The sequence below is a fragment of the Mus caroli genome, unplaced genomic scaffold, assembly GCF_978045245.1.
Source record: "Mus caroli unplaced genomic scaffold, Mus_caroli_1 scaffold_18, whole genome shotgun sequence".
Taxonomy (NCBI): Eukaryota; Metazoa; Chordata; class Mammalia; order Rodentia; family Muridae; genus Mus; species Mus caroli.
The window spans coordinates 71,732,279-71,746,292 of NW_028227273.1; the positions used below are offsets into that span (position 1 = coordinate 71,732,279).

Sequence of the window (14,014 nt, forward strand, 5' to 3'; positions counted from 1 at the left end):
CCTCCCTAGTGCCTCCCCCTGCCCTCCTCTCCTTTCCACCATCTCTCCAGGAGGGCATGGCCAGCCTCCACTTACCTACTCTCTCCTTCTGTCTTTCTCTGCCTCTACTACTCTCTTAACTCCCATCCCTATGCCCCAAATAAACTCTATTCTATACTTTAAAAAAAAAAAAAAAAAAAAAAAAGGAATTATCGTCTAGGTTATATTTTGCTGTGCGATTGTAGCCTAGGAGGCTAGTGTCCCAAGCTAAGAAGTTAGGCTGCCTATTTATTATCTGAGGGTTTCAGAACTCATTCTCAGATGTCAGGGTGCAGAGTCCTTCAGAACCATTTTTTTTTCCTAGTCTGTCAGCAAGCAGTAGGGAGGTTGTGCAGAGCAGGTCCACAGGTGGAGCTGTGTGGCAGGAAGCCAATGACTGAGCGGGACGGAATGGAATCCCCGGGGCAGGGATAATGGCAAGAGCAGGACCTTGAACAGAACACGAAAAAATAATTAAAAATTAAGGTTGAGTAAGCACTTGCTCACGACGTGTTTGGGGGAACCACGTGACCCTAAATATGGCTTAGTGGGCGGGTCTAGGAGAACAGCTCCTAAGATCCAGGCCTGAGTGACAGGAACTTCCACCTATCATCTTTCTACCTTCCGGTTTCTGCGTCCTAGCTCTCTCTGGACCCGGAAAAGTCTCTCAGAAGCATTTCCTTTGCGGGGGGCCTGGGAGAGGTGGCAGTCAGCAGTGCAACTGTTGGCACAGCAGCCCGGCGGCCCCGGAAGGTCCCAGGTTAGAGGCGCTGCGGGGCTGGGAAACGGGAGGGAGCTGAGCAGGGTGGTGTCTTCCTCAGCTGCTCTTAAGGACGCCGCTCTCACAGTTCTGTCATTGATGTCTTACCACTGACCGGTAGTTTCAGATCCTGTGACGTGGGATTTATCGTGATTTTTTAAAAATGTATTTTACAATTACGGGAATATTCAGTCATAAAATCACTGGTAAACCAGAACACCCTCCCGCCCCATCCCAAGCTCCCTGGGACAAAACCACCAACCAAAGAGTAGACATGTGGGGACCTATGGCTCCAGATGCACATGTAGCAGAGAATGGCCTTATTGGTCATCACTGGGAGGGGAGCCCCTTGGTCCTGTGCAGGCTCAATGACCCAGGGTAGGGGAATGGTAGGGCACTGAGGTAGAAGTGGGTGGGCAGGTGGGGGAGCACACTCATAGAGGCAGGAAGAGGGGATAGTGGGTTTGTGGAGGAGAAAATGGGAAAGGGGATAACATTTGAAATGTAAAAAAAAAAAAAAAACAATAAAAACATGAAATAAATAAAAAAAAACTTGTAATAGAGCGGTTGCATTATCTATTTCCTAATATGCCAATTACAAAGATAGTGGAAAGTAAATTTGTTCTTGCTTTCTTGCCTTGTTTTACTAATTACTTGTTCAAGAGAATGTCTTTGGCCTGGTTAATAGGCATCCCCAGAGAGCTTTGTATATAATATTATATGAGGAACCAGTGCCGATTTATTGAACCAAAAAATATACTTTATCGAGCCCTACTGTTATGGGTGTAAACACTAATATTTACTAAGCATACTTTTTAGTGGCCATGACCTTTTTAATCAGAGTTGTATGCAGTTTAGGATGTAAGTAAAACATTCAGAAATATGTCTTCATATGCTGAGTTCTTATGTTACTCCTTGGGTCCAAGCAAGCCCAATATTGCAGTCTCTTAGACCAGAATATAGATTAAAATAAAGTTTTAGAAAACATCTTTTGAATAATTATGATCACTCCCCTGTGTCAGAAAATTGTCTCTTTGTTTGAAGGAAAGCACTCTGCCTTCACATAGGTGGCCAAGCTGTTGTTTTTTACTTTAGGGTTTGTTTTCATTCAGTGCTGTGTCTGTGGACTTCTTGTAGGGGAAATGGGAATTCCTAGACCCTGCAGACAGGGCTTTTGGCAGAGATCTCTTTTGGACAGTGCAGCAGTCTGTGTTCTGTTAATGACAATAGTTTTCCTGAAGTCTCCCTAGCTCTTCCTCAGGGTTCAAGGAAGAATGACTGTGCATGTGTCTGAGCCTACATGCTTAGAGGAAAAGAGACATTTTATTTCTGATATTTTCTCTCTCCTTCATGTTTATCCTTTTTTTAGGCATCCTTTATTTTTGTTCCTTGAAAAGTTCTGGGTGCTTTCTGAAGACTCTTTCCCTTGTGCAGGTGTCACACTCCTCAGGTAGTTCAGCTCACCTGTGAAACTGAGAGCCCTGGATGGTGAAGAAAGGAAACTAGCAAAGGATCCAGGTATGTTAGAGAGAATGAAGAAGGGATGAGGAAGGGCTCAATTCCCATAAAAGAGGACATGAGATTTGTTTTGCCAGATTCTATATCATTCTAAATATTTCTAGATAATTGCAGTGAGAATAACATCAGAATATTCCCACTGTAATTTTTAGAAGACCTTTCATGTAAGAATTAATTCACAGAGGCAAATGTAATTTAATTGGTTTGTATGTGAGGGATATTGTCCCCCTCCCATTCACATCCCTAATCATATCTTTTTACCAGTATTAAATATTTTCTTTGTTATAATTTTAATGTATTGTTTAGTCAGAACACTTGATGCCTGTTAGTTTTTTTCTGCTCATAGAGTTTTGGAGCATTGTGTAGTTCCTTTCAGTTGTTCTTTTATGGTTAATTTCTCAGTTCCCTAAAATAATGGCAGCAAGATATTGATAAGATTTGTTTAGTAACTTTGCATAGTATTAAACTCTGTCTATATTACCTTCCCACTGATACCTGCTGTAGTCTGTATTCTTGTCGGTTTTGCAAGATTTGCATTGCTATAATTTTAATATACTTTGAAATCACCCTTGGGTTTCATACTTTTCTCATATATTTAAAATTTTTTGTGGTTTCACATTTTATAAATTGTTGAAATGATTTCTCTATATTTAAAAATGTCTCTGTGATTTTGGTATTTTATATTTATTCATGTTTGACTGAGAACATGCTAACAGTAACTCAGATTGCAAGTCTTTTATGTGTTCCTGTGTCTTCAACTGATGTCAACATTCCAGATTTTTTATAGAAAAATGTTTTCAATTATTATTTATTATTATTATTCTTTGTTTTTCACAGTCCTGTCGCCATTCCCCTCTCCCAGTCTCCAAGAGGACATCCCCACCTGTTATCCCCTCCCCACTTGATCTACCCACTCCCTGAGGCCTCACGTCTCTTGAGGGTTAGGTGTGGAGAAGACATTTCTACTTTGCAGTCTTAAGTAGATGATTTTTTTCTTTCTTGTTATTTTTGTTTTTTGAGACACTTTGTCTAGATAGTCCTGGAAGTTCTGGAATTCAGAAAATAAGCCAATGCTTGAACTGAGACATCCGCTGCCCCAGCCTTTCCAGTGCTGGTGTAAAAGGCTTGTACCACCTGGCCTTTCTGACTTGTTCTGACATGACCACACTTGAGACTTCTGCATGAGGTTTGAGAAGATTGTTCTCCTGTTGTGTGGATGGTTTTCCAGAGGTGTGCTACTCATTACTGGTTTTCATTGCTGTTCATGGTTGTCTTTCTAAATGGTGGATATTGAAGCTTATCTGCATCACCATCTATCTGTTTCCTATAATCATGTCATGATTGTTTAATGCATTTGGAAACTTTTGTGAAATGCATTCATGTTGATCATAGAGTTTTTTGGAAATATACCATTTGATCTTTTGTTAATATACTTTGCTTATAAGTTGATTGATTTTGCTTTTCCTCTTACCTTCGATAATTGTTTCCAACCCTCCTGACAGCAAATCCTTAAAAAACTTCATTGGGTCCTAGCAATTAGTAGTCTTTATTTTTTTTTTAACAAAGTTAGTGATGTTGTAATGGTGCATAGTGATAGCCTCAGAGGCATTGGTGGCTCTGGAGACATGAAGTATTGTGTCACATTTTTCTTTTTCTTTTAAATAACAGAATTATTTTCTTTATTTTTTTATTCTTTATTCTTCTGTAGAGGATCATGTAGGTTGATTTCAATTTCTGCCTATTAAAGATAAAGATTCAGTGAGCATGTTTGAGCAAGGTTCGTTGGGTAGGTTGGAGTGTACTTTGGGTATACATCCTAGAGCACTATGGGTGGATCTTGAAGTAGTTTGATTCCCATCAATTTAAGGAATTGCCACACTGATTTCCTTGGTGGCTGTGCATGTTTGCACACCCTCTAGCAATGGAAGAATGTTTGTATTGCTCCACATCCTCTCCAGCATGAGCTGTCACTTGTTTTATTGATTTTATTAATTCTGACAAGTATAAGACGGGAATCTCAAAGTAATTTTGATTTGCATTTCCCTGAAGACTAAGTGAGATGAATATTTTTTATGTGTTTCTTGGCCACTTGAGTTTTCTCCATTTAGAATCCTCTGTTTAGATTTGTAACCCATTTTTATTTGGATTATTGGGGTTCTTTTCACATCTAGTTTCTTTAGTTCTTGCTGTATTTTGGATATTAGTTCTCTATTGGAAGTAGAATTGGTACAATCTTTTCCTACTCTATAGGCTTCTGCTTTGTCCGAATGATGGTGTCCTTTGTCTTATTGAAGCTTTTCAGTTTCCTGTAATCCCATTTATTAATTGTTGATCTCAGTGCCTATGCTATTGGTGTTTTGTGTTTTTTTGTTTGTTTTGTTTTTTGTTTTTGTTTTTTAAATAATGTCTTCTCTGACAATATGTTCACTTTTCTTCCCCACTCTTCTCTTCTGTCAGATTCAATGTGTTTGGTTTTACATTATGGTGTTTGACCCACTTGTACTTGTGGTTTGTGCTGGGTTATAAGTGAATGGCTCTGCTTAGCTGCACAAAGCCCGTGCTACTTTTAGGCTCCATTTTATGTTTAGCTTGACCTTAGATTGAATTTAGCTACTGAAAAAAACATCAACTTGTTCTAGGATCTGAGACATCCATAGCATCTCCTACACCTTCCCTATTGATAGCCAATTAGCTCTTAGGAGAAAAGTACCAAAAGGTCCAGATGTCTCAAAAGAGATTGCTTAAGCTAGCAACCACTGTTTATCTAGCCAAAATAATTAGTAGCCAATACAAATGCATCAAGCTGCAATTTTCACAAGTCAATCAATCATGTAACTGTAAAGTTGGAAATTGTCCTACTCTGCTCTAAGGGTGACGATAAGGCAAGGCTTTAGCACCCTACTGCTGCATGGGAGAGGTTGGAGGGTCCAAGTTCAAGCTTAAATAAAAATACTTTGGTTTTGTATGAATGAGTTGGATTCCTGGTTGTTTCTGGTGATCTGTGAGGACCTCGAGATCTGGGCATAAGAATAAGTATGGATCCATTACCAATCTTTGTTGAAGATGCTATATATTTTCAGTTTTTATTTCTGTCTTTTTTTTTTATCAAGAATAAGGTGGCCAAACATATTTATGTGTAGTTCTTAAATTCATAATCATTAATCACTGTGGCTATTTCTGCCAATATTTTCGAGGTTCTTATCCTATAGTGCTGTAGAAAACTTGAAATTGGAAATGTTGAGAGAACTGTAGAAGTTCTATTATTGTTCAGGATTGTTTTAGCTATTGTACATTTTTTGTTTATGTATTGAAAGTGCAGTTGCCCATTTAAAATCCATGAAGACTTGAGTTGGAATTTGTATGAGAAATGTCTTGAATCTGAAGATAGCTTTTAGTAGGGTGGCTCTTTATTTATTTATTTATTTATTTATTCATTTATTTATTTTTAGTATTTTAATCCTGTTGCTCCATGAGCATGGGAGATCTTTCTATCTCTTATTATTGTCTTCAATTTCTTCAAAGAATTGAAGTTTTTATTATACAAGTCTTTCATTTGCTCTCAGAAACATTTATCCTGATATTTTTCTCTTTCCTTTGTGTGTATCATTTTGACAGATGTGAGCTTCTTTCATTTTTGTTCCATGAAAAGTTCCAGGTATTTTCAGAAGTATGTCCTTCTTATATGTAGGTCTCCTACTGTTCAGTCAGATCTGCTCACCTGTTGATCAGAACTAAGAGCCCTGGATGGTGAACACAGAGGAAACTATAGCCAAGGAACCAGGTATGTTAGAAGAATTCAGCAAGGGGTGGGTTGAAGTGACAGGAGAAAATGGATATGAATTAGATTTTCCCATTTCTCTTTAATTAATGATTATAGAAAATTTCACTGAGAATAATATTATGTATGGTAATATGTATTTCCAGCTATAGGCTGTACAGTAAGTAATCATGTATTTTTGTTAGTTTTGAAGCTCTGAAATGACTGTTGCCCATTAAATAAAGTGTCTTTGACCCAGACTGAAAGCAGCACCAGGCTATGGTTGTGAACTGAAACATTTGAACATGTTCCAAAGGTCAGTAGTAGATTCCCTTGTGAGGCCTATAGATATCATTGACTCTTGGCCTGGTTTCCAGTATAGGCCACACTTTTTTGTTCTGTGTAGCTGGCCTGAGATTGCACCAGAAAACCTTTAAAATAATAACCCACAAAATAATCTATGATACTCTATTATTCCATTGGGTTGGCTTTCTTGGGCATATTGTGGGATTGTACCACACAGGATCCAAATCTGCCCACTGGCCAGGTCTCCATAGTAGTTTTTTGAGATTGGGAATGCTACGGACAGGGTGTGCTAGGCATTTGTAGAAAGTGTGAATTGTCTGATCTGAGCTGTATTTCTTTTCCTCAAGAAGTTTCACTGGGTTTTTGACTATCCTATATTGTCCAGTTTTCTCAGTCCTGAAATTGTGTACTAAGTGAGGCACTATGTTGAGTTGTAAATGGAATAATTAGTTTCCTTTTTTTTTCTTCAGTATTTGCTTTAGCTTTGTGTCTCTTTGTCTTTATTATTCTGAGGTATGTTCCTTCTGTCCTCACATTATTAAGAGCTTTTGTACTGTGCTAATGCCATAGTTTAGGGCAGGGCTTTCATGTATCTATTGACATAATCCCTTTTCTCCTCTCATTGAGTCTACTCATTTGGTGTCTGACATTGATTAGTTTGTAAGTATTGAAGCAGTCTTGCATTTTTGGTGTGAACTCAGCTTTTCTTCTATTTCAGTGTAATTTAGAACAGTCTCTGTCTGTAAATCATGGCAACTGGTTTGAGGTTTTTCTCTCCATATGTTTGTTTGGGCTCACCTGCTTTGTGTGTCAAGATAACACCAGCCTTGTATGATGACTTTCTAATGTTCCACTTTTTTGTGATTATGGCAATATTCTGCTTTCATGTTTAGGATATGCTTTGTCTAAGGAAAGGAGAATTCTGTGCTAATCTGTCAGACACCATTAGAGAAAACCCTTCCTGGTTGGGTCTGTGCACTTGCTTGATGTGGGTTCTAGTTTTATGATGTAGGAGGTTGATTTATTCACTTATTTCTAGGAACTCTTCAATTCTGATTCATTTCTGTATGATCTTCCTCAGACCTGCATATAGTAACACTGATGTCATTGTCATATGTTGCAGTGACCCATTTTTTAAAATTAAAATTTTATTTTTATTTTTTTTCCATTCCATATTCCATCCCCCATTGCTCCCTATCCACCCTCCGTCTGCTCCACATCCTACACCTCCTCCCACCACAACCCATCTCCATGTGGATGCCCCCACCCCAAACCCCACCTGACCTCTAAACTCCCTGGGGCCTCCAGTCTCTTGAGGGTTTGGTGCATCATCTCTGAATGAACAGAGACCCAGAAGTCCTCCACTGTATGTGTGTTGGGGGCCTTATATCAGCTTGTGTATGCTGTCTCTTTGGTGGTCCAGTGTTTGAGAGATGTCAGAGGTCCAGATTAATTGGGACTGCTGGTCCTTCTACAGGATCGCCCTTCTCCTCCTCTTTAGCCTTCTCTAATTCAACAACAGGGGTCACCTGCTTCTGTTCATTGGTTGGGTGCAAACATCTGCATTTAATTCTTTCAGCTGCTTCTTGGGTCTTTCGAAGGTCAGTCATGATAGGTCCCTTTTTGTGAGCATTCCAAAGCCTCAGTAATAGTGTCAGGCTTTGGGACTTCCCCATGAGCTGGATCCCACTTTGGGCCTGTCACTGGACCTTCTTTCCTCAGGCTCCTCTCCCTTTCCATTTCTGTAATTCTTTCAGACAGGAACAATTATGGGTCAGAGTTGTGACTGTGGGTTGGCCACTCCATCCCTCTCTTGATGTCCTGTTTTCCTGGTGTGGGTGTGCTCTACTTCCCTCTCCCTACTGTTGGGTGTTTCATCTAAGGTCCATCCCTTTGAGTCCTGGGAGTCTCTCACCTCCCAGGTCTCTGGTGCATTCTGGGGTGTCCCCTCAACCTTGTATTTCCTGAGGTTGCCTGTTTACATTCTTTTTGCTGGTCCTCAGGGCTTCAGGCCTTTTCTCTCATCCAATATCAGATCAGGTTTCCCTCTCCCTCACACTCCCCTTCCCACACTGTCCACCTTCTCTCCCAGGTCCTCTTCTTAGCTCTAGTTCTAATACAGAGAGTCACTGTTTTAGTTCCTTCCTTCCTTCCTTCCTTCCTTCCTTCCTTCCTTCCTTCCTTCCTTCCTTCCTTCCTTCCTTCCTTCCTTTCTTTCTTTCTTTCTTCCTTCCTTCCTTCCTTCCTTCCTTCCTTCCTTTCTTTCTTTCTTTTTTTTTTGTTTTTTTTTGTTTGTTTGTTTGTTTTTCGTATTTTTGGAGACAGGATTTCTCTGTATAGCCCTGGCTGTCCTGGAACTCACTCTGCAGACCAGGCTGGCTTGGAACTCAGAAATCTGTCTGCTTCTGCCTCTCAAGTGCTGGGATTAAAGGAGTGTGCTGCCACTGCCTGGCACTCTTTTAAAAGTTTCGAGTAGCTGAGCATTGCTTTGTCAGTACCTAATCTCTGCAGAGACATGTCTGTTATGTTGAACTATATGGTTGTATTATCTTTCAGTCAATTTTATTAATTTCTATATAACCCTCGAAATATCTCTTTAAATTCTACTTGTATTTTTACATTTTAAGAAAGGTTTATTTATTTTATGTTTATGACCACTCTCTCGGCATGTACATGTGCACACGTGCCTGCCAGAAGAGGGCATCAGATCACATTGTGCATGGTTATGATCTACCATGTAGATACAGGAGTGATGTGAGCATACTAGATATGGTGCTGTGAGCAGTGGAGATAGCTCAGGTGATATAGTGATACAAACCATGTAAAGAAAGCAAATCAATAGCACTCCGCCATGGTCTAAGTGTCATCTCCTGCTTCCAAGATCCTTACAGAGCATTTTCAGTATTTATACACTACAGCACAGTTGGAGAATCATTTGTAGAATCCTCTTTTGTTTTTCTTTTTTAAAAAATTGGTTATTTTATTTATTTACATTTCAAATGTTGTCCCCCTTCCTGGTTTCCCCTCTGTAAACCCACTATCCCATCTCCCTCCCTCTGTTTTTTTTTTTCTTTTTTTCCCACGTTTTTTATTACATAGTTTCTTCATTTACATTTCAAATGCTATCTCACAAGTCCCCTATACCCTCCCACTCCCCTATGCCCTGCTCCCCTACCCACTGACTCCCACTTCTTGGCCCTGGTGTTCCCCTGTATGGAGCATAAAATGTTTGCTAGACCAAGGGGCCTCTCTTCCCAATGATGGCCGACTAGGCCATCTTCTGCTACATATGCACCTAGAGACACGAGCTCTGGGGGTACTGGTTAGTTCATATTTTAGTTCTACCTATAGGTTTGCAGATCCCTTCAGCTCCTTGGGTACTTTCTCTAGCTCCTCCATTGGGGACCCTGTGATCCATCCAATAGCTGACTGTGAACATCCACTTCTCTCTTTGCCATGCACTGGATTAGCCTCACAAGAGACAGCTATATCAGGGTCCCTTCAGCAAACTCTTGCTAGCATATGCAGTAGTGTCTGCTTTTGGTGGCTGATTATGGGATGGACCCCCGGGTGGGGCAGTCACTGGATGGTCCATCCTTTTGTCTTAGCTCCAAACTTTCTCTCTGCAATTACATGGATATTTTTTTTTCCTTATTTTAGGGAGGAATGAAGTATCCACACATTGGTCTTCCTTCTTTTTTTTTCTTGTGTTTTGGAAGTTGTATCTTGGGTATTCTAAGTTTCTGGGCTAATATCCACTTATCAGTGAGTGTATATCATTGAGTTCTTTTGTGATTGGGTTACCTCACTCAGGATGATATCCTCCAGATACATCCATTTGCCCAAAAATTTCATAAATTCATTGTTTTTAATAGCTGATAGTACTCCATTGTTGAACTCCAGAAATTCTGTAAATGTACCACATTTTCTGTTTCCATTCCTCTGTTGAGGGACATCTGGGATCTTTCCTGCTTCTGGCTATTATAAATAGGGCTGCTACGAACATAGTGGAGCATGTGTCCTTATTACCAGTTGGAACATCTTCTGGGTATATGCCCAGGAGAGGTATGCTGGACCTAGTGGTACTACTATGTCCAGTTTTCTGAGGAACCGCCAGACTGATATCCAGAGTAATTGTACCAGCTTGCAATCCCACCAGCAATGGAGGAGTGTTCCTCTTTCTCCAGAATCTCTCCAGCATATGCTGTCACCTGAATTTTTGATCTTAGCCATTCTGACTGGTGTGAGGTGGAATCTCAGGGTTGTTTTGATTTGCATTTCCCTGATGATTAAGGATGTTGAATATTTTCTCAAGTGCTTCTCAGCCCTTTGGTATTCCTCAGTTGAGAATTCTTTGTTTAGCTCTGTACCCCATTTTTAATGGGGTTATTTGAATTTCTGGAGTTCAGCTTCTTGAGCTCTTTGTATATATTGGATATTATTCCTTTGGTGGCCATTTTGTCTAGTGACAGTGTCTTTTGCCCTACAGAAGCTTTGCAATTTCATGAAATCCCATTTGTCAATTCTTGATCTTACATCACAGGCCATTGCTATTCTGTTTAGGAATTTATCCCCTGTGTCCATATCTTCGAGGATTTTCCCCACTTTCTCCTCTATAAATTTCAGTTCTCTGATTTTATGTGGATTTTTTTGATCCACTTAGACGTGAGCTTTGTACAAGGAGATAAGAATAGATCAATTCTCATTCTTCTACATGATAACCGCCAGTTATGCCAACACCATTTGTTGAAAATACTTTTTTTTTTTTTTCCACCCACTGGATGGTTTTAGCTCCCTTGTCAAAGATCAAGTGACTACAGGTGTGTAGGTTCATTTCTGGGTCTTCAGTTCCATTCCATTGATCTAACTGTCTGTTGCTGTACCAATACCATGCAGTTTTTATCACAATTGCTCTGTAGTACAGCTTTAGGTCAGGCATGGTGATTCCACCAGAGGTTCTTTTGTCCTTGAGAATAGTTTTTGCTATCCTAGGTTTTTTGCTATTCCAGATGAATTTGCAAATTGCCCTTTCTAACTCAGTGAAGAATTGAGTTGGAATTTTGATGGGAATTGCATCGAATCTGTAGATAGCTTTGGTAGAATACTCATTTTGACTATATTAATCCTGCCAATCCATTAGCATGGGAGTTCTTTCCATCTTCTGAGATTTTCAATTTCTTTCTACAGAGACTTGAAGTTCTTGTCATACAGATCTTTCACTTCCTTAGTTAGAGTCAAGCCAAGATATTTTATATTATTTGTAACTATTGTGAAGGGTGTTGTTTCCCTAATTTCCTTATCATCCTGTTTATCCTTTGTGTAGAGAAGGACCACTGATCTGTTTGAGATAATTTTATATCCAGCTACTGTGCTGAAGCTGTTTATCAGGTTTAGGAGTTCTCTGGTGGACTTTTTAGGGTCACTTATATATACTATCATATCATCTGCAAATAGTGATATTTTCAGTTCTTCCTTTCCAATTTGTATCCCATAGATCTCTTTTTGTTCTCAAATTGCTCTGGCTAGGACTTCAAATACTATATTGAATAGGTAGGGAGAAAGTGGGCAGCCTTGTCTAGTCCCTGATTTTAGTGGGATTGCTTCTAGCTTCTCTACATTTACTTTGATGTTGGCTACTGGTTAGCTGTATATTGCTTTTATTATATTTAGGTATGGGCCTTGAATTCCTGATCTTTCCATGACTTTTATCATGAAGAGGTGTTGTATTTTGTCAAATGCTTTCTCAGCATGTAACAAGATGATCATGTGTTTTTGTATTTGAATTTGTTTATATAGTGGATTACATTGAAGGATTTCCGTATATTAAACCATCCCTGCATCCCTGGGATGAAGCCTACTTGGTCATGATGGATGATCATTTAGATGTGTTCTTTGATTTGGTTTGTGAGGATTTTATTGAGTATTTTTACATCAATATTCATAAGGGAAATTGTTCTGAAGTTCTCTTTCTTTGTTGGGTCTATGTGGTTTAGGTATGAGAGTAATTGTGGCTTCATTGAATGAATTGGGTAGAGTACCTTCTGTTTCTATTTATGGAATAGTTTGTGAAGAACTGGGATTAGATCTTCTTTGACGGTCTGATAGAACTCTGCACTAAACCCATCTGGTCCTGGGCTTTTTTTGGTTGGGACACTATTATTGACTGCTTCTGTTGATTCAGGGGAGATGAGACTGTTAAAATCGTTTATCTGATCCTGATTTAATTTTGGTACCTAATATCTGTCTAGGAAGTTGTCCATTTCATCCAGGTTTTCCAGATTTGTTGAGTAGAGCCTTTTTTTTTTTTTCTTTTTGCAAACTGCAAGAGGACTTTTGTTTTCCAGAGTGCTCTAGGGCCCACGGTCATACATCACACTGTGGCGCCGAGTATAGCCTTTTGTAGTAGTATCTGATGATATTTTGGATTTCCTTAGGTTCTTTTTGTTTCCATATGGTTGATTTCAGCTCTAAGTTTGATTATTTCCTAATGTCTACTCCTCTTGGGTGAATTTGCTTCCTTTTCTTCTAGAGCTTCTAGGTGTGCAGTCAGACTGCTAGTGTATGCTCTCTCTAGTTTCTTTTTGGAGGCACTCAGGGCTATGAGTTTTCCTCTTAGGACTTCTTTCATTGTGTCCCATAAGTTTGGGTATGTTGTGGCTTCATATTAGTTAAACTCTGAAAGTCTTTAATTTCTTTCTTTATTTCATCCTTGACCAAGGTATCATTGAGTAGAGTGTTGTTCAGTTTCCATGTGAATGTTGGCTTTCTATTATTTATGCTGTTATTGAAGATCAGCCTTAGTCCGTGGTGATCTGATAGGATGCATAGGATAATTTCAATATTTTTGTATTTGTTGAAGTCTGTTTTGTGACCAATTACATGGTCAATTTTGGAGGAGGTACCATGACATGCTGAGAAGAAGGTATATATCCTTTTCTTTTAGGATAAAATGTTCTGTAGATATCTGTTAAATCCATTTGTTTCATAACTTCTGTTAGTGTCCATGTGTCTCTGTTTAGTTTCTGTTTCCAGGATCTGTCCATTGGTGAGAGTGGGTTGTTGAAGTCTCCCACTAGTATTGTGTGAGGTGCAATATGTGCTTTGAGCTTTACTAAAGTTTCTTTAAGGAATGTGGCTGCCCTTGCATTTGGAGCATAGATATTTAGAATTGAGAGTTCATCTTGATAGATTTTTACCTTTGATGAGTATGAAGTGCCCCTCCTCATCTTTTTTTATAATTTGGGTTGGAAGTCAATTTTATTCAATATTAGAATGGCTACTCCAGTTTGTTGCTTCTGACCATTTGCTTGGGAAATTGTTTTTCAGCCTTTTACTCAGAGATAGTGTCTCTCTTTATCCCTGAGGTGGGTTTCCTGTAAGCAGCAAAATTTTGGGTCCTGTTTGTGTAACCAGTTTATTAGTCTATGTTTTTTATTGGGGAATTGAGTACATTGATGTTAAGAGATATCAAACAAAAGTAATTGTTGTTTCCTATCATTTTGTTGTTAAAGTTAGGAATCTGTTCTTATGGCTATCTTCTTTTAGGTTTGTTAAAGGATTACTTTCTTGCTATTTCTAGGGTGTAATTTCCATCTTTGTGTTGGTGTTTTGCCTATATTATCCTTTGAAGGGCTGGATTTGTGGAAAGATATTGT

The 14,014-nt window shown here is 39.1% G+C and overlaps 1 protein-coding gene across 1 annotated transcript in view; it reads left to right on the forward strand.

Annotated features, from left to right (window-relative positions):
- The first annotated feature begins 651 nt into the window (after positions 1-651).
- Positions 652-14,014, forward strand: part of LOC110288080 (uncharacterized) — a 28,249-nt gene continuing 14,886 nt past the window's right edge. The window contains exons 1-3 of the mRNA XM_029473807.2: positions 652-778; positions 2,213-2,296; positions 5,985-6,077. The gene's annotated coding sequence lies outside the window, so the exon portion shown is untranslated. The remainder of the gene's footprint in view (positions 779-2,212; positions 2,297-5,984; positions 6,078-14,014) is intronic.